A 24,233-nucleotide genomic window follows, 5' to 3' on the forward strand; every position below is an offset into this window, starting at 1 on the left:
GAACTGTAACACCTTTTTCATCTCATTTCGTCTACCCAGGGGCTTTTCCAGGCCATGTTATTAGTCCTTTTTTGAAGGTGTGGAAACTGAGAGAGAAGCATCATTCTCACTGGGCAGTCATTCTCTGGGCCCTGCAGGTACTGTGAATTAGACACAGACCCTGCTATCACAGCAGTCTGGTGAGGAGACAGACACAAATACATTCACTGAGTACCTCCTGAGAACATAATGGGTCCTTCCTAATTGGGAAAAACAGTTGGGTATTTTCCCAATTGATGGGAGAACAAACTGAGACGCTGGGGAGTTTGCAAGCTTGGGAGGTCTTGGAGGCAGTGGTCGTATGCATGGTTCATGCCCAACCTTGGCCACTTACCAGCCCTGCGGCTTTGAACACGTGACTTCTCCCCCTCTGAACCTCAGTTTTCTCGTCAGTAAAATGGGCACAGTCACTTCACAGAGTGGAGGTAAGAACCACAGGCATCAGGAACATGGAGCATTTGGCTTAGGGCTGGCACACAGTAAACCTTCAGTAAACGTTAGTGATTACATTACAGCCCAGAGGTAACAGCTGCCGCGCAGCCGAGCTGGAATTTGAACCCAGGGCTCTGACACCCCAAAGTCCATGCATATGCCACCACCCAAGCTCTCCCCATCTTGACAAATGGGCTCCAAACCAGACGTCTTAGCCTGGCGAGACTGCCAAGCAATGCTTCTTGATCAGTACCTCTACCCTTCCTCCGTCTAAATTCATTGCTGGTCCTTAATGGGTTTGCGTTTAATATTTTATTGCATAAAAGTCATCTTTTGCTTTTATTAAGTAAGAGCCACTTGGGAAATTCCTGTGAGAACTCTGGGCTCCAGGGACTCAGAATTTGAGCTCGGGTGTCGTTCCACTCTGCTGGGAGGATATTCCAGAGGTGACAAATGAGGGGTCCCCAGAGCTTCATGGGACACTGGAATTTGGAGAGAAGACAGGAACACTGCAGCTGGCCCCTCTTAATTGGGGAAATGTGACTGGTGTTCATGATAATGATGAATGCCAGGGACTCTGCTGAGCCTGTAATACAGGTGGCCCCACTTTAGCCCATGAGTGGCACCCACAAGGCTGAAGACCGTTGCCCCAGGCATCCAGGCAGGAGGTGGCAGAGCTGGGATTTGAACCAGGTCTGCAGAACCTGGGCTCTTACCATCACCATGGTGCCCTGAAATCATGATCTGATGACAGTCACTGAGTATATCCTTGAGTAAGGGACGACCGTGTCCTCATTCCCTGTGCCGGACTATGCAGGCCCCAGGGACAAGGAAATGGCTTTCCTGCAGCCATCACATCCAAGTTCCAGGCAGGAAGAAGGGAAAAGACGAAGGAAGGGGACTCCACGAAGCTCAATTAGTAGCAAGGCACATGGCAGAGGAAGTGTTGCGGTGGGAGCCAGGCCAGGAAGTCCGAGGCTTCCCGGAGCAGGCGGATTCCCACTAGAGGCCCATGATGCTAAAGTTTTAACCTACTAGCTGAGTTTTCCAGGACAACTGTGAGTTAAGAAGATGGAAGGAGGGCATTCCAGGCCCTCTCCCTACGCCCCTCTACAACTCCCCCTTGATGGCAGTATGGGGTGTCTGAACCCCAGGAGGAGGGTGGAAAGGAGTGGGGACTCAGGCCCAGCACTTTGCACCGCAGCGACTGCAGAAATGTGCCAAGGACACAGACAACGTCATGTCTGGCTCTCCTGCTGTGCAGGAAGCAGCTTGAGGTCAGAGGCCACATCTTTTCATCTTTGAATGGGGGCCAGACTGGGCCCTCACAGGGTGGCGCTGACATCCTCTGGGCATTTCTACCCGTTCACCCCTCACCCCTCATCCTGAGAACTGAATGAGTCAGTATCCCCAGTTAGTATGTGTCTTCCCCCCACCAAGCCCCTCAGCTCTCCCTGGAGGGGGCCTCAGTCACAGGTTTGCATTCAGCCTCCACTCCGTCCCCACACACATTCCTCTTGTCCTGAGCCTGTTTCTGCCCCCAGAGCAGGAAGTACTGGACTGGTTGGTTAAGGACACAGATTCTGTGACCCAGCCAGGCTGCCCGCATCCAAATCCTCCTCCTGCATGAACTTCCTGTGACCTTGAACAAGTGAGTTACCTTCTCTGCACCTCTGTAGGGGAAGAAACAACACTGTTTCCCCTGAGAAACTGGGTTGCTTCCTCATTCTCAATAACCCAAACTCTACAAGTGATCACATTTTCCTTTTTCGATGTGGCCACAAGGAAGCTCAGAGTCACATTTGCAGGTGAAAGACAGCAACCCCATGAGCCCTGCTGGTCTGCAGGTTTCTGCATTGGTTTTGGTTAGCCTTTATGTCTACGTCTAATTATACTTTGTATTGGTTTTAGTTCCTCGTGATAACAACTGACGGTGCACGCCAAGCCTAAACACGACACCTAACGCTTTAATTGCGTTAGTTCACACATCCCCACTAACGCCCAGGAGTGGTACTTCTGTTAGTCCCAATGTAAAGGTGGAAAAGTGAGGCTAATGTCACACAGGCAGCTAGTGGCCAATGCACACCCAGGTTGCTCTGACTCCAAGCCTTGCTCTTCCCCACCTTGCTTTCCATGTCTATTCATACCCTGCCTGACCCCCCAGGGTCCCCAGCTCCACCCTCCAGGAACACTTGCTCATTGATTTCCTTTGCCTAGTCCCCTCAAGGAATCTCTTTCCCCCAGTTTTCAGGACAATCTGGCTGAGGTCTGAGGCACACATGGGAGTCACTGCCAAAGATGACATTGTCCATCACAGCCCAGGCAGGCATGCGAGCCTGTGGCCAGCCTGTCCCCCTGCCTGCCCTCAGTTCCTCAGGGAGCCCAGGGGGCAGATGAGCTGTCCTGGATCGGCTCCCAGATTCTTCCTGTGACCCTGAACTCACACCCCATTTAGAACCAGCGCCTAGGGCTGGTCTGCTCTGAAGCTCCTTGGACAGACTCCTGAGGCCAGTCCTGGCTGTCCTTTCCTTGGGGCAGTTCCCATAGGTCTCCAGGAGAAAATGTCAGGGAGGAGGTGGTAGAGAACGCAGGAGACCTGCTGTGACATCTGGGCAAGTAGCTTCTACTCTCTGAACCTCAGTTGTGTAATCTGCAAAATGGGTATAATAGTACATGCCCTGCCTACTTTTCAGGGCAGCTGGAAGGATGAGCTAAGGCAATAAATGAGCTTTTGGAGTTGGGCCTGGGAGGTAGATGGTTTCTAGATCCTCTCTGCCCAGTTCAATAACAAGAAATTGCAAAAATAGTATTGAGAAATCCTATGTACCTATCACCCAATTGTCTCCCATAACAGTGTCTTCATAACTCTGGCACATTACCTGGAATATTGTTTGACAAATGAATGAATGAATGAATGAATGAATGAATGAATGAATGAATGAATGAACGAACAAATGTTTGAAAGAACAAATGGATGGATGAATTCATGCTTTTTCTAGTTCACCGGGTTGATCTGGAAATTAGAAATAATAACAATGACAGTGATGAGCTCATGGAAAAAACAAAGCCCATTAAAACAAAGGGATTTTAAGGGCCCAGAATATGGCCTCACACCCACCAGGGTTGGACTCTTGGCTCCACAACCTACAAGCTGTGTAACCTTGGCATCTTTGTGTCCCCCCCCAAAATTCATGTGTTGAAGCCTAACCTCCAATGTGATGGTTTTAGGAGGTGGGGACTTTGAGAGGTGATTTAGGTTGTACGGGTGGAACCTTCATGAATGGGATTAGTGCCGCATAAAAGGGACCCCAGAAAGCTCTTGCCTCTTCCACCACGTGAGGACACAGTCTAGGAACCAGGAAGCAGGTTCTCACCAGACACCAAATCTGCCAGCGCCTTGATCTTGGACGCCTCAGCCTCCAGAACTGTGAGAAGTAAATGTTTGCTGTGAAGCCACCACGTCTATGGTATTCTATTACAGCAGCCAGAACAGACTAAGGCCTCTGGCTTAGCCATCTCGAAACTCAGTTTCAATGCAAGGGGCTAATGAATGGGGCTAATCCGAGGACAAAGCTCCCGGGTCTCTTGTGACACTTGAATAAAGGGTGTTGGTTAAATGCTTGGGCGCTGACCGACCGGCACATGGAAAGCTCACCGTTGATAATGAAGCACTTCCTGTGTGCTGGACAACAGGCCACGTAGTTCACACACAGGTCTCACCCAGTCCTCAGGACAGCCCTCTGGGGTTAAGAAATGATTATACCCATTTTCAGATGGGAACACCAAGGCACAGGAAGGTAAAGTAAGCTCTGTGAAGCGTTTTGCAACACTGTGGAGCTTACAGCCACTATTGTTTTTGTTTCTGTCATCGTCGTTGGTGGTGGTGGCTCCGTCTATAATGAGTATCCACCAGTGTTTTCTATTAGCACCCGGTTCTGACCCCTCTTGCTTCCTTCATCTCCACGCTGTCCAGTTCCCCAGGGCTCTCCCTGTGATGCTGACTATGTCCTACCCGCCCCCTGGGCCACCTCCCCCATCCCCCCACAGAAGGCCTGCCAGATAACAGACACTCGCTCTTCACCAGCCCCCAGCTTAGATCTGGCACACAGCCAGTGCTTAATAAGTACGCGTATTACTATTACTGGCACCGTAATTTATTGGGCACTTACTATGTGGCAGGTGCTGAGTTCATTAGAAATGTGGTCACAGACTGTCCCCAAATAGCCCTGCGAGAGGGGGTGGTATCCTTCTCTCCAAGGCTTTGGAAACCCAGAGCTGTAGCAGTCAGCTCGGGCGGCTCGAACGCAGCGCCACAGACTGGGCGACTTAAACAGCAGACCTTTTTTCTCACAGTTCTGGAGACTGGAAGTCTGAGATCAAGGAGTTGGAGGGAGGCCTTTTCTCCTAAGGCCTCCCTCCTTGGCTGGTAGATGGCCACCTTCTCCCTATGTCCTCACCTGGTTGTCCCTCCGTGTGTGTCTGTGTCCTAATCTCTTCTTATAAGGACACCAGTCAGATTGGATTCGGACCCACCCTAGTGACGTCATTTTACCCTAATCACCTCTTTATAGGCCGTATCTCCAAATATAGTCACATTCTGAAATACTGGAGGTTAGGATGTCAACAAATGAATTTGCAGGCGGGGGTGGGGGAGGTCAAGGTGGGGGAGGGAGGCACACACAATTCAACCCATAACAGCTATGTCATTGTTGTTATAAGTTAACATTCCTATCTGGAGAACATTCCTATCTGGAGCGTCTCCACGTCACTGACTGTGCGTGGGGGTTTCAACCCCCAGCTCTCTGCCCCAAGGCCCCACCATGCTGGGGACCAGGCCCTGTCCTTCCAGTGGGCTACACACACACACACACACACACACACACACACACACACACACAGAGCTGTGCCTTCAGCATAAGTTTACAAGCTCTAAGCCTGACAAGGAATTGCTATCTAGGATATACAAGTAACTCTTTCCTGCAAATCCAAAAAGAGAGCAACCCCAACAGAAAAATGAGCAGATGCTATGAACAGGTAATTTGCAAGAGGGAAACCCCCAAATCCAAGCATATGACAAGTTGATCCTCAAAGACATGCAAATGAGAACCACAACCTGGGCTGGCCCAGTGGCTCAGGCATTTGGAGCTCCATGCTCCTAACGCCAAAGGCTGCCGGTTCAATTTCCACGTGGGCCAGTGGGCTCTCAACCACAAGGTTACCGGTTCGACTCCTGCAAGGAATGCTGGGCTGTGTCCCCAGCAACTAACAATGGCAACTGGACCTGGATCTGAGCTACGCCCTCCATAACTAAGATTGAAAGGACAACAAGTTGACTTGGAAAAAGTCCTGGAAGTACACACTGTTCCCCAATAAAGTCCTGTTCCCTCTTCCCCTTCCCCAGTAAAATCTTAAAAAAAAAAAAAAGAACCACAACCAGATAATACTCCAGATAATAATTTGTGCCTATCAGACTGTGGCAAGGACTTGGAAGCTAGGAAGCTGGCATGGATTCCCCCCGGGTTGAGGAGGTGAGGCACAGGCTCGCATGCCAGTCTGCGGGGACCCGGGAACCCCTCTCAGTCCCCCAAGGGCCTATGGAGAAAAATGCCCATGAGCTGTGTCTGCACGGGCACACCTTAGCTCCGGTCCTGCAGAAGCAAGCCTCCTGCAAAAGTGATTTATGAAGGAAGTGTTCCAGGAAAAATCAGTAAGGGAGTGGAAAAGTAAGATTGGGAAGGGGAGGAGGCTAGGCAAGTGCACAGAGGGTGGCCTTGGCCCAGGCTGGTGACTCAGGAAACAATGGAGTTCACCATCCAGGAGGCTGAGTATTTATACACACACACACACACACACACACACACACACACACACACACACACACACACCCGGTCCTGGGGGTGTGCTTTCCTCCCCCAATGAGGCTGTCAGAAGAGCCCTCAGGGAGATTGTGTGCTCAAAATGGTCAAGAATCTAGGGGACGCAGCAGCTCGTCTGCCTGCCTATGGTTGTAAGAGAGGGGATGGCAGTTGGTAGAAGCCACAGATTATGCAGGGCAGGGCTCACAGAACAAGCAAACACAAAACACCTTGATACCTCCTACCCTAACCCCACTTGAGGACATTGCAAACATGCATGCAAAGGCAGCAACAAGCATAAAACAGTAACGCACTGTTTGTAAGAACACAGCCAAATCACAAGATAGATACACACTGAATAAATTAGGGTGGTTCTCCGGGAACGGAAATGGGAGGGGGAAGGAGTAGCAAACCGGTCTTAAAGGAAATGAATGCAGTGAAGAGAGAAACTAGGACAAGTGCGAGGGCTTCCAGAGGCCAGTGATGATGATGAAGATGGATGGAGGGGTGTCATTCTGTTAGCCCTCCCTCCTCTCCCCAGGTCCAGAAAAATCCAAAGCAAACAAACAGACACCCTCAACCCCTGCCTGGGGTTTATGCTTGGGCAGTGCCTGGATCACTGACTCCCTGAGGAAGACACACTGCACAGGCCAAGGGCCAAACAAGCAGCTTTGGCCTTGCGCTGCACGTTTTCAGAGGGCCACTAGCCTCCTCTGTCAGGTAGGGAATGAACTTGGAGGAAGCAATGGAAGTCACAGCATCAGCCCAGTTGGAGGGTGGCTATGCAGCAGTCAAGGCCCTGGTACCTCTTTGGCAAGCCCAGCCCCCGCCAGGGACCAGACGGTCACCAGGCAGATGATACTGCTGCAGATGGCCCTGCCCTGCCCACACCACCGCCGCACACCCTTGCTGGGACAGGGGCTGGGAGTCAAAGTCACGTCTGGTTCCTCCTGCCACAGAGGGCAAAAAGCTCAGGCAGACGTTCTTTGCTTAAGTTTTGTTAAACAATCATGTATCTAGATAGCCCTGGCTGCATTCCAGGTACCGTTCTAAGCACCACTACAGATGAGGACACGGACGCCCAGAGAGGGTCAGTAAGGTGCCCAAGGTCACACAGGTAGATCAGGTGAGCAAGGTAGGTCTAATGAGTCAATGTGGACAGAGGAGGTAGCTCAGAGCCTGCTGAACTGCCAAACCTACTCTTTTTCCTTGTCCGCTGCCTCACCTTCTCAGAACACTCCAGAATGCTCTGGTTTTTGCCTCAGGGGAACCTCCCAGAAGCCCCCATGAGATCAACGGGGCAGGGTTCTGGGTTTGCATTTTACAGACAGGACCAGACAAGGCTTCAAGTTCACTGGGCTTTTCCCCAAAGCCTCTCTGCCTCTAGTGAGCAGCCCAAGTGGGAATGCGCCATGATCCCAGGTGCCGCGGGAAACGCCTTTTGTAGGCAGGGCTCATTCATTCATCCATCCATCCTGGGCCCTGCAGAGGAGGCTGGGGTGCCTTGAACGCGTCTTTTCTCCCCGTAACCCTGCAAGGTCGCTGTCATCAGTCCTGATTTACTAAGGGCACATCTGAGGCCTGGGTGCAGGTGGAGGACAGTCATTTGCCTGGGTAGTGGCAGCGCAGGGATTTGAACCTGGGTCCTTATGAATCCAGGGCCCCACCTTCTCTAGCTGCCACCTGCCAGCGCCTGTCCCCACCGGCTCAGTGGACAGCAGAACTGAGAGGTATCTGGGCAGCAGAGGTGTGCCTTCTGCTTCCTCTCCATGTCACTGCCCAGGCCAATTGGCCAAATGGGTGCCCTGAATCTGCAAAGGACTCCATCCTGCTCGGTCCATGTCTGTCTGTCTGTCCATGTCTGTCTGTCCTTGTCTCTCCCTCTGTCTCTTATTTCATGCTCTCTGCCTCTCTCTCTCTCTCTCTCTCTCTGTATGTCTCTGCGTGCCTGATTCTCTGCCTCTCTCTTCTCCATGGAGTCTCCCTGTCTCCTCTCTGTCACCCTGTCTCCTCTCTGTCCCTCCACCCTCCCCTCTGAGAGGCTCAGCACCTCCTTACCCGCCCATATCACTCACCTGTGTGGCTAGCCCGCCCAAACTGCCAGCAGCCATGGACTGGCTCTCCTAACCCCGTGCTCTCCAGTCGCAGATTGCAGCTAAGCTTCTCCAGGCCGCAGGCCCAGTGCAGGGGCCTTATCAGACCCATGGGCGTGGGAGCCCGACAGGGGAACTGGAAGATCTTCCCTAGTGTTTGGTCTGGCTGCTATCCCCATCTCCCACCTCCCCCACCGCCCACTCTGACAGCCCAGCTGGGCGCTCCCCGCCCACCACCGGCAATGACCCTCCTCCAAATCTCTTGGCCTCCTAAAGCCTTTAAGGGGCTGGAGGGCCCCTCAGAGGGCACCCTATTTTATAGCTCTGGGGAAAGTGAGGTCCAGAGAGAGCACGTGAACCCGCTAAGCCACAGCGACGAGGGCCCTGGGCTGTCATGTGTGTGGCGTATCCTCAGAGCCTACAATTCTACCTGGCACCTTGCACACCTTATGCCTCACCACTGTGTATCTTTACTGCATACGTTTGCAAATGAAGGCTCACTCAGAGAGGTCAAGTGACTAATGCTGGCTCACACAGCCTTTAAGCATCGGCTTAGGATTTGAACCAAGGACTCTAACCCCAAAACCTTTGCTATTTCTGCTCACCCAAGAGCACAGCCTCAGTCAGCACTGAAACGTAATGGAGCCTTCCAGACACCCCTCTTCCCCTCAAATATCCCTCCCCAGAAGCCTCCTCGCCACCCCCAGGCCCAGGGGCTGCCTATAGGTGCTGATGTCTTTGGCTGCTGCCATCCACCAGTTCTTCACCCTTCAGAACAGAGAGAAGGGGCCTCCCAGCCCCCACATATGGCTCTCGGAGACACTTCAGGGGTTACAGTCCCTGGATTCTCAGCTCTAAGAGACTCAGAAACCTCGAAACCACAGCACCAGCAGATGTTCCAGTGGCAGGCCTGGCTGCCAGCCCAGGACAGAATTAGCGTTGTGTCGGGAGAGAATTTCCTCCCTGGTCCCACGCCCACACTCAGGAGTTCACACCGAGGCACTGCAGTGGAACTCAGAGGCATTGGCTGCCTAACACGCTGTCCCATTTTCTGTGGGTTGGGCTGGGGCCATGTGTGAGCTTAGGGCTCTGCTGGGGTGGGCCAAGCCAGGAGCTTATACCTCTAGATCTGGACAGCCCCCCTGCTCAGAGGCAGAAAGCCCCAGAAACCTCCAGCAGCTGATGTGAACACAGAAGCAGGAGACCTCGGATATCTACTCCACTGCCTGACTTCCCCCTATTAGATGGCCACGCCTTCCTCCCCAGTGTGCTCTGTCCCCAAGTCCACTCCCTGTGACTCTGTTCTTCAGGCTGACCTGTAGAAATGACATCAATAGGCTCCTTGCCGTCTGCTCTCTAGTTGGGTTTGATCAATGAAGGGCCCAGTCGTGGGGGTTACAGGGCAGCAGAAGAGCAAGCTCAGGTGTTTATTCTCCCAGCACCCTCTCTGGAGGGTCTCCCCAAGGTGGCCACAGCAATCTGCACGGCCATGACCGCTCCCTTCTCCAGCCCTCAGCCTAGGGCAGGAAGTTCTCTTTGCATCCTAGGCCTTGCATTGCTGCACCTCTGATACCGTCCACCTTTGTCTACTAAGCTCTCATCGATCACCCCCACTTGAGCAGGTAATTCATTTCCTGCTGAGACTCTGACAGAGAACCCAGACTCTCCTGTCTCCCCCTCCTTCACCTCTATGTCTATCCAATCTTGTCATGCTGTCTCCTAAATAGCTCACACAACTGTCCATCATTTCTGCTCTCCTGGATGACTGTGATAGGTCCCTAAACAGTCTGTCGCCTTAACTACGTATGATTTCATTTTCCACCAAGTAGCTGGACAGATCATTCTAAAATTCAAACCACATCGCATTGTTTCCTGCTTAAAAGTTCTCAGCTGCTTCTCTTGTCCTTAGAATAACACCAACTCCTTACCCAAGTCCCGAAGGCCCAAGAGATCTGGTCTCTGCCTACCCTAGGACGGAGGCAAGGCTTGTCACAAACTCCAGCCCTGACCCAGGGCCCAGGTTGCTTGCAAGTGCCCCCTTGCAAAGCCAACCCCCTATTTGATTACAGATCCAGCAGCCATTCCCAGCCACAAAAGGCCCCCAGCAAGAGTGTTTGGATGGACAGCTCTCCTTCCAGGCCAGAAAGCCCCTCAGGCTCCCCACAATGGGTCCAATGCACAAACACTACGTGTTCTCCAAGCCACTCAGCTTGCATCCAAAGCCATCACGCAGACAGCCCGTGCCTCTCCCCATAAACACTGCCCCCGCCCCTGGAGGTAGCCTGTAAACAAATTTTCTCCCCCACTTATATGTCCCACTGGGCTGAAAGGCCCAGCACCCCATTTGCTTAATCCCCTGAAGTAAGTCTTGAATCCACTCACGCAAATAATCCCGAGCTGTGTACACAGCGTGTCTGGCAGGCAGCAGGCACTGTTCATGCAAGCTCTCAGGATGTGGTCTGAGATGGCTGCCACTGGTGGTAACCATCTCCCTAAGCCAGGACCAGCCCGTGGCGTGCGCTGGGTGTCCTGCGTTCAGTACGGGCTTGGAGCCTGAACATAGGGCCTCCTGGGTGCTTCCTGAGAAGTCGCTGTCCCAGCCCCTGCCCCCTAAATCCAGGCCAGCACAGCCCACCTTCAGCCCTGAGGGCCAGGCTACACCTGATACTTCCCCAAAGCATGGGTTCCCTTTCTGGTCCCTTGAGACACCTGGGAGGTGGCAGCCAAAGCAACTGTCCCCATCAGTAGGGCGCTCACCTTCTGTGGGAGAGAAGAGCAAGGAAGCTGAGTACCAGGCTCGTCTGCGTCTGGAACCCTTGTTTTCGATCCCTAGGGTTTGCTCCCTCCCTCCTTCCCTTCCTCTCTGTCGCTGTCAGATTAATGAGAAACTCACCAGGGCCCTGAAACTCACACCAGAGCCCCAGGCCAGTATATTGAGACCCAGCTGGCCATGCTGGTAAGGAACTTTGAATTCTAGAATGTCAGGGTTAATTTTAATAATAACCACCAAAAGAGCAATATTTTATTGAGCACCTACTATGTGTGCCAGGATTCTGAGAAGCACTTTGTGGACATCACTCACACAAACCCCATGGGATGGTGGCCATTATTATGCTCATTTTAGAGGTGAAGAAGCTGAGGCCAAGTGAGGTTAAACATCTTAACTTATGCGTACCTGGCCATTGAGAGGCAGAGGTGGAATTTGAATCCAGATTAAGAATCTACTGCTCTTTCTTTTATATCTTGCAGGCTTTACTTGGCAAATGTTCTTAGATAAATCCCTGACCCTTTGGGGTCCTCAGTTTCCCCATCTGTAAAACAAGGAGGTAGTTGGAGTTGATGGTTTCACCCCCTTCCAGCTTTAAAAAATACCATAATTAAATGGCTCAAGTGTCTGTCTATTCCTAGGCTTGTGTCAGTAAAAAAACAACATGATTCAGTGCCATACTGTGTGACTTTGGGAAAGTTGCTTTACCTCTCTGAACTCTAGTTGAATGACCTACGAAATGGCAATAATAAAACCTTCCTTTCAGGAAATCTAAAGGTCTTGATGATGTAATCTCATAGGACCCCTTACAGACCTAAGATCTCTGGGCCAGAAGTTCAAGGTTAATTTACAAGCCTTCTTACCACAATCCCATGAGCAAGTCTGGGGTTGTTGCTGTGACAAGATTGTCTCAGGCCTGTCTCCAACTCCAAGGTACCCAGTGGCTAAAGGAGCCCACACTTGGGAGTTCAAGTTCAAAACCCCTTCCTAGTTCAATGACTATGGACAAATTCTCTCTCTTCTCCAAGCCACAGTGTGCTCATCTGTAAAATGGGACTGATATTATTACCCTCCTCCTAGAATTAGTGTGAGCGTGTCGTGAAACAATGATGTGGACACAGTGCCCAGTACACAGTAGGTGCCCCACAAATGTTTGTATAGAAAAATCAGATGATGACGTATTTGAAAGAGCCAGCAGCATTTCTGTCCCATGCTGGGAAGAAAGCCAGGTTAAATCCAGTTTGCAGATTCCAAACCAAAGCAAAGGGTTGTGTTTCCAGAAACCAACGGAGCTCAAAGATGAGCCTGGGGGGGTGTCTGGAAGCAGAGGAGGGATGGGAACCAGTCTGCAGCTAGCAGTTCTTCTCAGCCTCCTCCTCCCAGACCAGACGCTGCCTTGGCTGGATGAGGAAGCCGTGGCTACTGGTCCTCCACCCTCAGCTCGGCCCCATCTCCCTTTCCGGCATCCCCACATCCTCTGGGAGAGACTCTGCAAGCCATTTTTCAGCTTGATTAAAGCCTCTCAGTTGAAATCAAGCTATTGTGCCACCTCTGTGTCCCACCTCTGTCAGGACATAAAAGCTTAACAAGGAGATGGTCCCTTCAGGGACATAGAGATGGCCCAACATACTGTGAAGATGAAGGAAAGTGACTGATGGGATGCACTTAACAAAACAGCCAGCAGTTTATAGGGTCTCAGACGATGCCACTTTCCCATTTCACAGTCGTGTGACTTTGCACAGGTTACCTCACCTCTCTCTCCTCTTCTGTGTAGCATCTCTCTCGGGGAGTTGTGAGTGCAAAATCTTCACTTCTTTAAAATGACTTGTTCTCGTTCCTCTCGCCTTGATTCCCACCGGCCTTGTCTAGTCTGATAAGGACTCGCTTCTTCTTTCCTTATCCCCCCATCTTTGTACATATTACACGACACTCCCTTAGTCACGAAGCCCTTAGGACATCAGATTCTGCTCAGCATCCAACAGTCTTAGGAACAGGTCTGTTGACCACAGAAACAGATCCGATCAAACTAAAGATAACGTCTGGACCTCAGCTGTGTTTCAACGCCAGACCCAGGAAGGTGGAAAGTGACGCCAGACTGCTATCAGGGCCTGATGGAATGAGCAACTGTCTCCAGCTCTGCCCCGACCAATCAGTGGGGCCCACGACCCCAACACCCTTAGCTTCCATGACGAATGATTTGTCCCCTCTATAACCTATCCCCTAGAGGCCGTCTGGGAGTCAGGTCTTTGAGCGCTAGCTCACCTGTGTCTCCAGGCTTGGTGCCATTTCCTTGAATAGCAAACCTTTACTTTCTTTCTGCAAACCCCTGTTCATGTCTTGTTGGCCATGATACGTACAGGCAAGCAAATCCCCTTTAGTTCGGGAACGTGAGGATTCAGTGAAACAAGGCTGGTGAAGTGCTTGGCTTAGTGCCAGGCACAGTTGTGATTATTTATTAATATTATAAGAAAGGAGAAACTGGGAAATGTGCTTCCGCTGCTCCTTCAGTGGGGTCCACGATACTAGGGTCCAAGGAGGGCTTGGCAGGGCACCAGCCTTCTCCAGAACTGCTCGAAACAGGGTCTGATGTCAGGAAACGCTGGATAAATTGAGACACCAGGTGTCTGCAGTATCAGGTCCCCTTCCCAGCCTTCCTGTCCTATTCCATCTGCTCGTCCCCTGGGCAGCACTGAGGCCCTGAGCACATCTGACCAAAGGTAGCCCCACCCAGGCCACTTGCTGGCTGCCCAACAGCCCAGTTCACTCCAGGCCATCTTGTTCTGGAGACTTCCTGCCTCTGGCCTGGAACATTCTCCTCCATGGCCCCTGTCAGGGGAGGAAGTATGTTCAGCTTGAGCCCAGGTTTCCAGCAGTGCAGTTTGGCACCTTTGCCTGGGAGAGGTCAGAAAACAGAGGCCCTATTGGAGGGCAAAGGAGGGTGGTGGGGAGGATGGGGCCCCTCTCAGACTGGCTGACTCAAACCCTCCAGGAAGCCGAGAAACTTCCAACAAGATGGCCTTGGCATTCAGCTAACAGAAAGCTCAGAAGGCCAAGGATTCTTCCCTCTAATTCTCTGATCCTCCTACCTTTCTTCTCCTTCCAAGAAATATTTATTAAACACCTATTATGAACCAGGCCCAGATCTGGTTCCTGGGGATACAGCAGGGAACAAAAGGACACATCACTTCCCTGAAGGGGCTAGCATTCCTGAGGGGGAGGAACGGACCAACAAACAGATGAAAAAAGAAATACATAATAAAGAAGTCAAACACCTCTGGAGCCAAAGTTTGAATCCCTGCCTGGGTTTGAATCCCTGTGCTGCCACTCTCCAGCTGTGTGACATTAGACAAGTCACCACACCTCTCTGTGCCTCAGTTTTCTCATCTAAAAAGATGTGATAGTAGCCCTTCCCTCACAGGGTTGTTGCGAGGATTAAATGAGCTTACATTGGTAATGTTCCTAAGCATACCTGGTTCGTTAGAAGCACTATGTAAATGCTAAAAAATAAAATGAATATAATGGCAGGTGATGGTATATGCTTCAAATAAAATATAAAGAGGAATGAGGTATAGAGATTGGGGGTGCTGTTTTAGGTAGAGTGCTCAGAGAAGGTAACCTTTGAGTAAATACCAGAATAAAGGGAGAGGGAGGCATGCCTATCCAATGGAAGAGAACTCCAGGCAGTGGGGACTGCACGTGCAAAGGCCCTGAGGCAGGAACAGGTTTAGCAGGTTCAGGAAACAGTGTGGATTCCTGCATTCAAACATCACTTGAAAAAGCAGCTAGTAGGTACCTTCTAAGGGCCACACTCCTTGCTAGATGCTGTGGGAGTAAGATGGCCAAGTCTCTGTCCCCAAATAGGGGAGGCAGATTCAGGAACAAATCATGACATAGTCAGTGCTCTGAGTGCTCACCTGAAAGCCAGATTTCCAGCAAACTGGCTCTACTGGACCAGTCTGCATAACAGACTGTTTGGGGTTCTCCCCACTCCTACCCCTCCCTATTATCCCCTTGACCCTGGAGCAATGAGTCGGCTGGAACAAGTTCACCATAGAATCTGCCCAGGGTCTTTCCTGTTGTGGAAATAAGAGCATGCTGGTGACAGAAAGATGAACCAAATCATTCTCGTTTTCAGTTTTCATGGGAGAGCGTGAGTTTCTTTGCGAGAGTGAATAATGTCTCCACATTAGTCATTCATGTCTCCTGCTGAATTTGTGGCCCTGGCCCTGTACAGAGCAGAGATGATGGCTGGGGAAATCAGGGAAGCTTCTTGGAGGAGGTGATATTTGAGCTGAGTTTGGGTGGGTGCAAAAGCCTTTGCTAAATGGAGCTGAGCACCCAGCTCAGGAGCCAGTCTGCCTGGGTTTAATCTCAGCTAGATGTAGGATCTGGGGAGAACCATTTAGTGGCCGTATGCCTCAGTTTTCCCATCTGTAAAGTGGGGGAAATAGTAGTACCTCTTACATAGAACTGTTCTGGGATTAAATAACTTGATATACATAAAACGCTTAGACTAGATCCTGGCTCTTATTATCTCACTGTTAGTGCAAAAAAGGCTAAAAGCGTGTATGTGGGATATGCATGCGTGTGCGTGCATGTGTCTGATACTGACGCTCCAGAGCTCAGGGAGGGGAGGTTAAGGGGAAAAGGCAGAACAGGACAGGAGACCGCGTGGAGATAAGCTGCAAAGAGAGGAAGGGAGGGTCCCTGGGTGTGAACACTTGTCTCCAGTCCCCTGGGCCAGGTGGATGAGGTCAGCAATCTGGGGTCACTGACCCAGGTCAGGACTGCAGGACTCACAGGAAGCTCCTGGCTGGGGTCGGGGAGGGGCCACTGAGGGGTAGACCTCAGAGCCAAGTCCTTCCAAATCAACCCACTCCCTGTATTCCAGGAGCCGGTGGGTCAAGGCCTCTGAGCCTTTGCTTCCGCAGATCCCTCTGTTGGGTGTCCCTGTCTTGTCCCCCCTGCTCCCCCCAGCCTCACCATGCACTCAGCACTAATCCAGGTAGAGCAGGCGCAGGCGGCAAAGTGAAAATGAGAACAAAGAGAATGCTCCTGCTGACACGCGTCTGGCTGGGCTCTTGGGCTTCCTTACCTCCCCACATCCTGACGAGTTCCCCAAGCTCCCCCCTGCTCCCGGGTCTCCCCAGGAGGACACGATTACCATCCCTACTTAATAAGTGTTGAAAGGGAGGCACTGAAGGAAATCTAACCAAGATCACCAGGCAGCATCAGGGGAAGCAGGACTTGACCTGCGGGAATCCAGAGCGGACCTCAGCTGCAATCCACACAGCTGCTTAAAACCCTCCTCTTTGCTGCCAGACAGGAGGCGGATTGGGGGCAGGGTGAAGAAGGTGAAGGAATTGAGAAGCACAAACTGCCAGTTATAAAAACAGAGGCTGTAAAGTAAAACATAGGGAAGATAGTCAATAATACTGTAATAAGTCTGTATGGTGTCAACGGGGGACTGGACTTAACTTATCTGTAAGTTATATAAACGTCTAACCACTATGCCGTGCATCTGAAATTAATATAATATTGAATGTCAACTGTAATTGAAAAAAACTAAAATAAGAAATTAATGAATTAATTAAAACGTTCCTTCGTCCTATCACAGCATTTGCAAGCATCCCAGTGGGGTGATGGCCCCTTTCACTACAAGGGTGTGAAAAGCATTCAACCAACGCCCCTTCCCCTCTCTCTGACTTCCGTTATGTCTCCCCAGCAAGTCTTCTCTGTGGTGACTCAGAAGCCCTCAGCTGTCACAGGGTCCCGGGGTACAGCCCTGGGGTGAAAGGAACAGAAACCAAGAAGTTGGGGGTGATGACATTGACCCCCACTTACTAGGAGCCAACAGTGTACCCAGTCCCTCTACTCAGAAAAAACCTTTGAGGTGGGTGTTTTCATTCCCATTTTGTAGCTGTAGAAACTGAGGTACAAACAAGCAAAGCCACTAACCCAAGATCCCACAGCTAGGAAGGGGCGGAGGTGGCATTTGAACTTGGGCTGTTCTGACACCATGGCCCACGTCTTCAACCACTGTGATTGCCCTTGACATTCTGTGACTTACCCAGGAGGGATCTCGGTAGATACACAGCCCTATGCTCTGGCACCCACTGACCCCACCAGTGCACAGGGCTGGCACAGTTGCAGTGTCCCACACATCCACAATCCCACCTCAGAGAGCCCTCAGTGACCCGACTCACCCACCTCTGAACAGCAGTTGCCACAGGCAGTGCTCCAGGGGAGGTAGGGGGCTGCAGAGGCCTGCCTAGCCGGGTGGCTCCCTGAGAGATCCTGGAGCCTGGAGCTGCCCTAGCCTCTCCCTGCAACCCTCTGCCCCCAGGCAGCAGCCCCAGCCACAGGCGCCCTAGGGCATTCAGGCAGATCTGGCCCCTTGGAATTCTCTGGCTCCAGCCCAGGCAGCTGACGAAAGGGCTGGTGCTGCTGCCAGCAACCAGGTTGGCGGGAATGTGAGATCCCACCCTGTTCCCAGGCGCTGGGGGAAGAGGGACAGGCTGCCCTCCCCTTCAACCCTGTCACTGTGCTGTCACCTTTCCCAAGGCAAAGCTCAAGCCTTGTCCCAGGAACGGTCTTGCTGGGAAAATTGCCCCTTATGCTCAACGGAAAAAACAGCTGGTTGATGCTCAGAGGAAATTCCAGAATCCTAAAAGCTGTTGCTGGAAAGGCATTAGAGTGGCAGGGTCAAGGGTCTGCCACTCTCACGTCGCAGAAAAAGGAGAGTGTGGCTCAGCGCAGCTGGGAGCTGAAGCCCCCCGCAGCTGCAGCAAAGCCAGGAGCCAACGCCAGCCTGGCCCCACGCTTGCCACGTAATCTTGGGTCACGGAATAGTCTCCCCATCTGTAAAGTGGATTGATAGAAAGATTCCATGAGATCATATCTGCAGGGTGTACAGGATAACGAGTCATCCCAGTTTGGGGGTGTCCTGAGATGCTGACCTTTCCATACTCAACCCAGTATTCTAGGCAAATCAGGATGGGTTGGTCACCCTACCTATACAAAGAGCCTGGCTCCAGCAAAAGTGCCCCTTGACTGTTATGTTTAAAGAGGGCTACTTCTGGAGTCAGGTAACATTGAGTTTGAATCCTAGCTCCGCCATCATAAACTTTGTTTGTTTGTTGTTCGTTTCACTTAATTAATTCAACAAATCTCTGTGGTACTCCAGGCACTGTGCTAGGCTTGGGAATGCCAGAGAGAAAAGAGAGCAAAAACCTATGCTTGGCAGGGCTTACATCACGGTGGGAAGAGACAGGCCTAAAACGTCATCACTCCGGCACCGTGAAGAGCTGCCCTTTGGCAAGTGACGTTGCCTCTCTGAGTCCTAGTTTCGCCTTGAAATGGGGGGAACCTCCACCTGGGACCTCCCCTCAGGCATCCCCTGAGCCCTCCAGTCACTGCTCAGAAATAAAATAATCAGAAATAACCTCTTTCTCTGGGTTCCGCCATTTTCCAGAGCAGGATTCCCCTCTTTCCCCTCCCCCACTCTCACCAGCAGAACTTCTAGAAAAATTCATGAAGTCATTTAGAAAGCTCTTCCTTTTTTTTTTTTTTTTTTTTTTTTTTTTCTAAACTGAACTGAGCAACCTGCTGTGTGTTCACCTCAAGCCTGGTTCAGCTGCCTGGAGGCACACAGGATAAGCGGCCACCTCCTTCCCTTGGCAGCTGCCGGCCACTTCCTCAATTTAATCTTGGCCAGCATTTCCTCTGTTTCATTCTTAACCTCTTGCCTGCTGGCCTCTACCAGGTGGGATTGCTCTCCCTGGGCAGGGGGAAGGGTTACAGGATGTTTTTGCTTGCAGATTTGTCTATATAGTAACTTGGTCCAGAAGGGAGAAGGTGGAAAAAAATCTCAAAAGAGGCTCACGTATCCACGAGAACATAAATTAAGAGGGAGAATGAAAGGAGGAAGGGAAACGTGGGTGGGAACAGAAAAAGGAGCCAAGGCTGAGGGAAAAAATACAGATGATAAGTAATGTCCTAAATACTTAGCCTGGGTGGGCCACAGACTGGACTCCCAGACTCCTGGTCTGAAAAGGCGAAGCCGTTTAGCTAAAAACAAACCCGGTTGGGAATAAGGAGCCTTCCTGGGGCCAGAAACACAAAGACATTCTCCTGAGGTCCATATAAAGGGGACACAGTGTGATGAGGTGATCAGTATGGACATGGCCTTGAGGTTCCAGATGTTTCAAGAGACTGACTGTGTCTATGAGTTTCTGTTTCTCATTTGTTTGTCTTGTTCTTTTGTTGTTTTTAGACACAGATAATAGTTTAGTGGTTGCCAGAGGGTAAGGGGGGTGGGGGGTGGGAGATGAGGGTAAGGGGAATCGAATATATGGTGATGGAAGGAGAACTGACTCTGGGTAGTGAACACACAATGGGATTTATAGATGATGTAATACAGAATTGTACACCTGAAATCTATGTAATTTTACTAACAATTGTCACCCCAATAAATTTAATAAAATAAAATTAAAAAAAAAAAAGAGACTGACTGACTGAATACGGCCCACCTCCCCATAAGCTGGTGGCACTTCCCCAAACGGCAGCTCGTAAGAGCCACATTTCCTAGATGTACCAGGGAAGGAGAGACTACGTGTTTCAGTCTAGACATCCAGGTTTATGCATTGCTGGTTTAATGTGAAGATATGTCTGGAACATTTGGCAGAGGGCCTGACCTGGGCGGCCTTCGAAGCGCTCTCCTGACTTTGTTTCCCTGAACTGACGTCTTCACGCTATTCCCTTTGGGATGGAAAAACAGAGCCACAGGGCGATCAGTAACCACGTGCTAACCAGAATATGTGATGGGAGCTTGTCAGCGTCTTTCATTAATTTTAACAGGAAACAGTAAGTGGGGTTTTTGTTTTTGTTTTTTGTTTTGGTTTTGGCTTCTTTTTTTTTTTTTTTTAACATATAGTCTGTTTGGTGGTTTGGAAGGCAATGTTTGAGGAGGTCCTAGCAGAGAAAAGACTGGCTGAAAGCCCTGTTAGGTTTCAGTCATTATCTTCTCCAGAGGTTCTCTCTGTCCATTGGATATTAGCCTCCAGGAGAACTCCAAGAACACGTTATTTTCCTACAAACACTTTACCAAGCGGGTTTCTGGTGTTGCCCCAACCTCAGAGGTCAGAGCCCAAGCCCGCAAGAGGCCATGTCCTGGAGGTGGTATGCCAGCCGTGAGCAGCCCCAAGGAGCCACCAACTCAAAAGCTGTTCCCTGCTTATATTCTGTTTTAAAATACAGCAGTGATCGCATTCACAGCGCGTGAAGAAATTTCTCCCCTCCGCCAATTTGTCTTAGCCTTCCCGGCCCTTCAGGAAAGGATTCAAAGTAATTTTCCACCCATTGCTCATGAGGAGCAAATCCTGGCTGGTAAGAGTGTGTCCACCCCACTGCCCAGCATGAGTCCTCGTTTCCCTCTTTATAACGCTCACCTCTTCCCAACTCTCCTTGCCTCCCCAACAGTGAGCCCCAAGTGGCTGACAAAGGAGCCTTTGTCTCCCTCCTCCCTGCTTTTCTGCTGGTGCAAGTTTCCCAGGGCTCCCGCAGTGTGTAGCCTCCAGCAAAGACGCTGGAAAGCACTGAGATGCTGAGCTATGGGGACCATCACTGCCAGCTCTCAGGGTCCTTCCTGTCCCCCATTTGCCCCAGCCACCCACGAGCCCTAATCGCCATCCCCACCTTACAACTGTGGAATCACCTCCAATCACAGCCAGCTCCCAGAGGGAAGAAGCCACCAAGAAGCTGGCGGGTACCTGGGGCCTCAAAGGTCCTCTTACTGGGGACAAGTGAGTGCTTGGTTTTGCCCAAAGATGTTCCACGCAAGCTCAGAAGATGGCATCTGGCTCAGAGCACTGGCCACAGATGAAAGGAGGGCAGAGAGAAGAGGGAAAAGCAGAGGGGTCACAGGGGCAGGCGGTGCATGGAGAAGACGGGGCCAGGCAGCCAGCCTTGAACCGGCTCCTCACAGTGGCTTTATTCTGCACCCCAGCGCTGGGGGACAACCCAGAACCCCATGAACTTTGGAGCCCCCCCAAGGAACTCAAGTATCTGGAGATGCCCCCAGCATTTCCATATGACTCCCCAGGGGAGAAACAAGCTGGCCACCACCACTCCTGGGGGTGCCAGATGACACTCAGAGAGTCCTTTCAGAAAGTTCCAGAAAATTATTACTGCCCTGGGGCCAGGGTCACCTTGGACATCACTCCTGCATCCTCACAACCACCTGAGAAGGAATTGACACAGTCCCAGTTTTCAAGAACGTACCTCCCAACAAGGTGAAGCAACTTGCTCAAAGCCCCACAGTGAGAAGGTTGAAAGTGGCAGAACTTCTCACTCAATCCACCCCATCACTAAGGACAGGGACAGCTAGTGACAAAATAGTAAATGTCGCGCAAACTTACTGAGCGCTGCGTCCGAGCTAAATGCATTCCCTATGTGGACTTCCAATTCCAAATTACCCAACTCCAGATTTTTTTCCTTGAAACAACTGGCTGTGGTGAATACCAAAAATATAAAATAAAATGTGCCTTTTCTTAGATTCATCTCCCCTTATCCCCACCCCCAAAACCCAGTGTTGTTCTCACCCCCATTTTACAGATGAGAAAACCAAGGCCACCAAGCTAGGAAGTCAAGGAATTTGAGGCCAAGCAGTCGGATTCTAAAAGTTCTGAGTGCCCCACCATTCTATCTCCCCAAACATACCTTGATGAGATGTGCTTCTCCCCACACCAACCCAGCTGGCACTGCCCCTTTCTCTTCCAGTGCCCCCTCCAGTCTCTGCACAAGAAAGGAAGGGGTGCCCACGAGTGAGAAGAGAATGTTACCAGGTCAGCGATGGTGACAGGGACCCCAGGCTCCTTATCCAGGACATTGGACACAGCCAGGGTTACCACTCTGTCCCCAGGCTGTGTGAGAAAGCAGCAGGCAGGTGGGTGGGAAATGTAGACATGGGTTATGCCAAGATTGCAACACTTGCCTCCACAGTCTGACCTGTTTCTCTGAGCTCTGCTGATGTAAAACTTTGTCACTTAAAAGAAAAAAAAAGTCAACCCAATTCCACCACTCCATCTACAAGAAAAGGAAGGGACAGAGAGGCCCCAGTAGCGGTGGGAGGAAGTCAGCACTACAAACTTCTCCTATGGAATTGACGCAATAACTTCCTGTCTTCAGGTCCTGTAGAAGGGGAGGCTGCTGCTTGCTTACATCCAGGAAGACCCCTGGCCGGAAGGTTTCTTGCGTCCACAGTGCCTGAGTGTCCACCATTGTAGATACTCTCTGCTGGCTTAAGGTGCCGTGCTCACAAACCCCCACTCCTACAAGCTATCATCAGTTGCAAGCACCTCAGTGTGAAAGAGTTGATTGCTTTGGTTTTCAGCTGGACATCTGGATGAGAACAGGCTTCTGAGGGAATGGGGCGTGAAACTGATTAAGTTTTGATCGAGTTATCAAAGATACATGAGATAACCCTAATTGGAGTAGCAAGATTCTGTGGCCTAGGTAAAGTGGAAAGGTTTGCATATCACAGAGAAAGAGGGTAGGTAAGTTCTGGAGAAGGGGACCAGGAGAATAGCAATAGTCTTTGTGCTGTACAGGCAAGTGTAAGGTGAGGTGTCAGGAGTCTGTTTCCCTTTGTTATGAGCTGTTGTGGCCTTAGGCAGCCAACCAACCTCTCTGAGCCTTGGTCTCTGAGCCCCATTCTGGACAGGAAAATACGGTGTTGAGCAGAAGGGGGCGTTTAAAGAATTCAATCTCAAACATTCAGGAGTTCCAGTCAAGACGGCACAGTAGGTAAATGCTGTGCTTGCCTCCTCCCATGAGCACATTAAAATTACAACTAAATTATAGAATAATCTACCTGAAGACCTATCTGAAGACTAGCTGAACATAAGACCTATAACCAAGGATATGAAAAAAGGAGTCACATTGAAACTGGTTGGAGGGGCGGAGATGAAAAACAGTCTGTGCCCACACCCACGTGAGTGTTGGGTGTTGGGAGAGAAATCTCAGCTGCAGACATCTCCCCTGAAGAGTGAGGGGTCCTAGTTCCACACCAGGTTCCCCGCCCTGGAGCACCAAAGCAGGAAGAAGAGGCCCCACAACATCTGGCTGTGAAAATCAGATGTGATTCCATCCATCTGAATGAGATGGAAGGCTGCAGAAAACCCAGGCATTCCTCTTAAAGGGCCCAAGCACAAACTCTCTCACTCCCAGGCACTCACCTTGGGCTCTGGCAGAGGGACAGTGATTTGGGAGGTGATGGAGACATATAGGGAGAGACTGGGTTGAGAGGCTTCAGGGCAAGGGCTGGAGGGACAGTGTTCATTGTCCCAGTGTTGAGCCTTTCTCCCATGTGGCTGGGGGGAGGGCACCATCTTTCTTGTGTGGAGCTCTCCCCATACACAGCCAAATCTGAACCTGTCTTAGATGGCCAATAGACATATGAAAAGATACTCAACATCACTAATCATCAGAGAAATGCAAATTAAAACCACAATGAGACACCACCTCATACCTGTCAGAATGGCCATTAATAAATCAACAAACAACAAGTGTTTGCCAAGGACGTGGAGAAAAGAGGGAACCCTTGAGCACTGTTGGTGGGCTTGCAAATTGGTGCAGCCACTATGGAAAACAGTTTGGAGGTTCCTCAAAAAATTAAAAATAAAACTACCTTATGACCCAGTAATTGTATTTCTGGGTATTTACCTGAAGAAATCCAAAACAATAATTAAAAAAGACATATACACCCCTATGTTCACTGCAGTGCTGTTTACAATAGTCAAGATGTGGAAGCAACCCAAGTGTCCATCAATAGACCATTAGATAAAGAAGCAGTGGTACATTTATGCAATGGAATATTATTCAGCCATAAAAAATGAAATCTTACCATTTGCAACAACATGGATGGACCTAGAGGGTGTTATGCTAAGGCAAATAAGTCAGACAAAGAAAGACAAATGCTACATGATCTCATTGATATGTAGAATCTAAAGAACAAAATAAATGAACAAACAAATTAGAAACAGATTC

General features: G+C 50.6%; 1 protein-coding gene across 9 annotated transcripts in view; it reads right to left on the reverse strand.

Annotated features, from left to right (window-relative positions):
* The window catches only part of CMKLR1 (chemerin chemokine-like receptor 1), a 48,153-nt gene that overhangs the window by 9,819 nt on the left and 14,101 nt on the right, over window positions 1–24,233 (reverse strand). The window contains exon 1 of one of the 9 annotated variants that reach the window (XM_074321807.2): window positions 22,028–22,051. The exons of 5 other annotated variants lie outside the window; for them this stretch is intronic. The gene's annotated coding sequence lies outside the window, so the exon portion shown is untranslated. Of the gene's footprint in view, window positions 1–8,401; window positions 8,530–11,594; window positions 11,731–17,396; window positions 17,540–22,027; window positions 22,052–24,233 lie in introns of those variants that run through there. 3 more of the 9 variants (XM_019757488.3, XM_088800965.1, XM_019757491.3) reach the window with 3 other exon arrangements.

Source organism: Rhinolophus sinicus, chromosome 9, assembly GCF_057876585.1.
Source record: "Rhinolophus sinicus isolate RSI-liver-muscle chromosome 9, RSI-T2T, whole genome shotgun sequence".
In the NCBI taxonomy this organism is placed as follows: domain Eukaryota; kingdom Metazoa; phylum Chordata; class Mammalia; order Chiroptera; family Rhinolophidae; genus Rhinolophus; species Rhinolophus sinicus.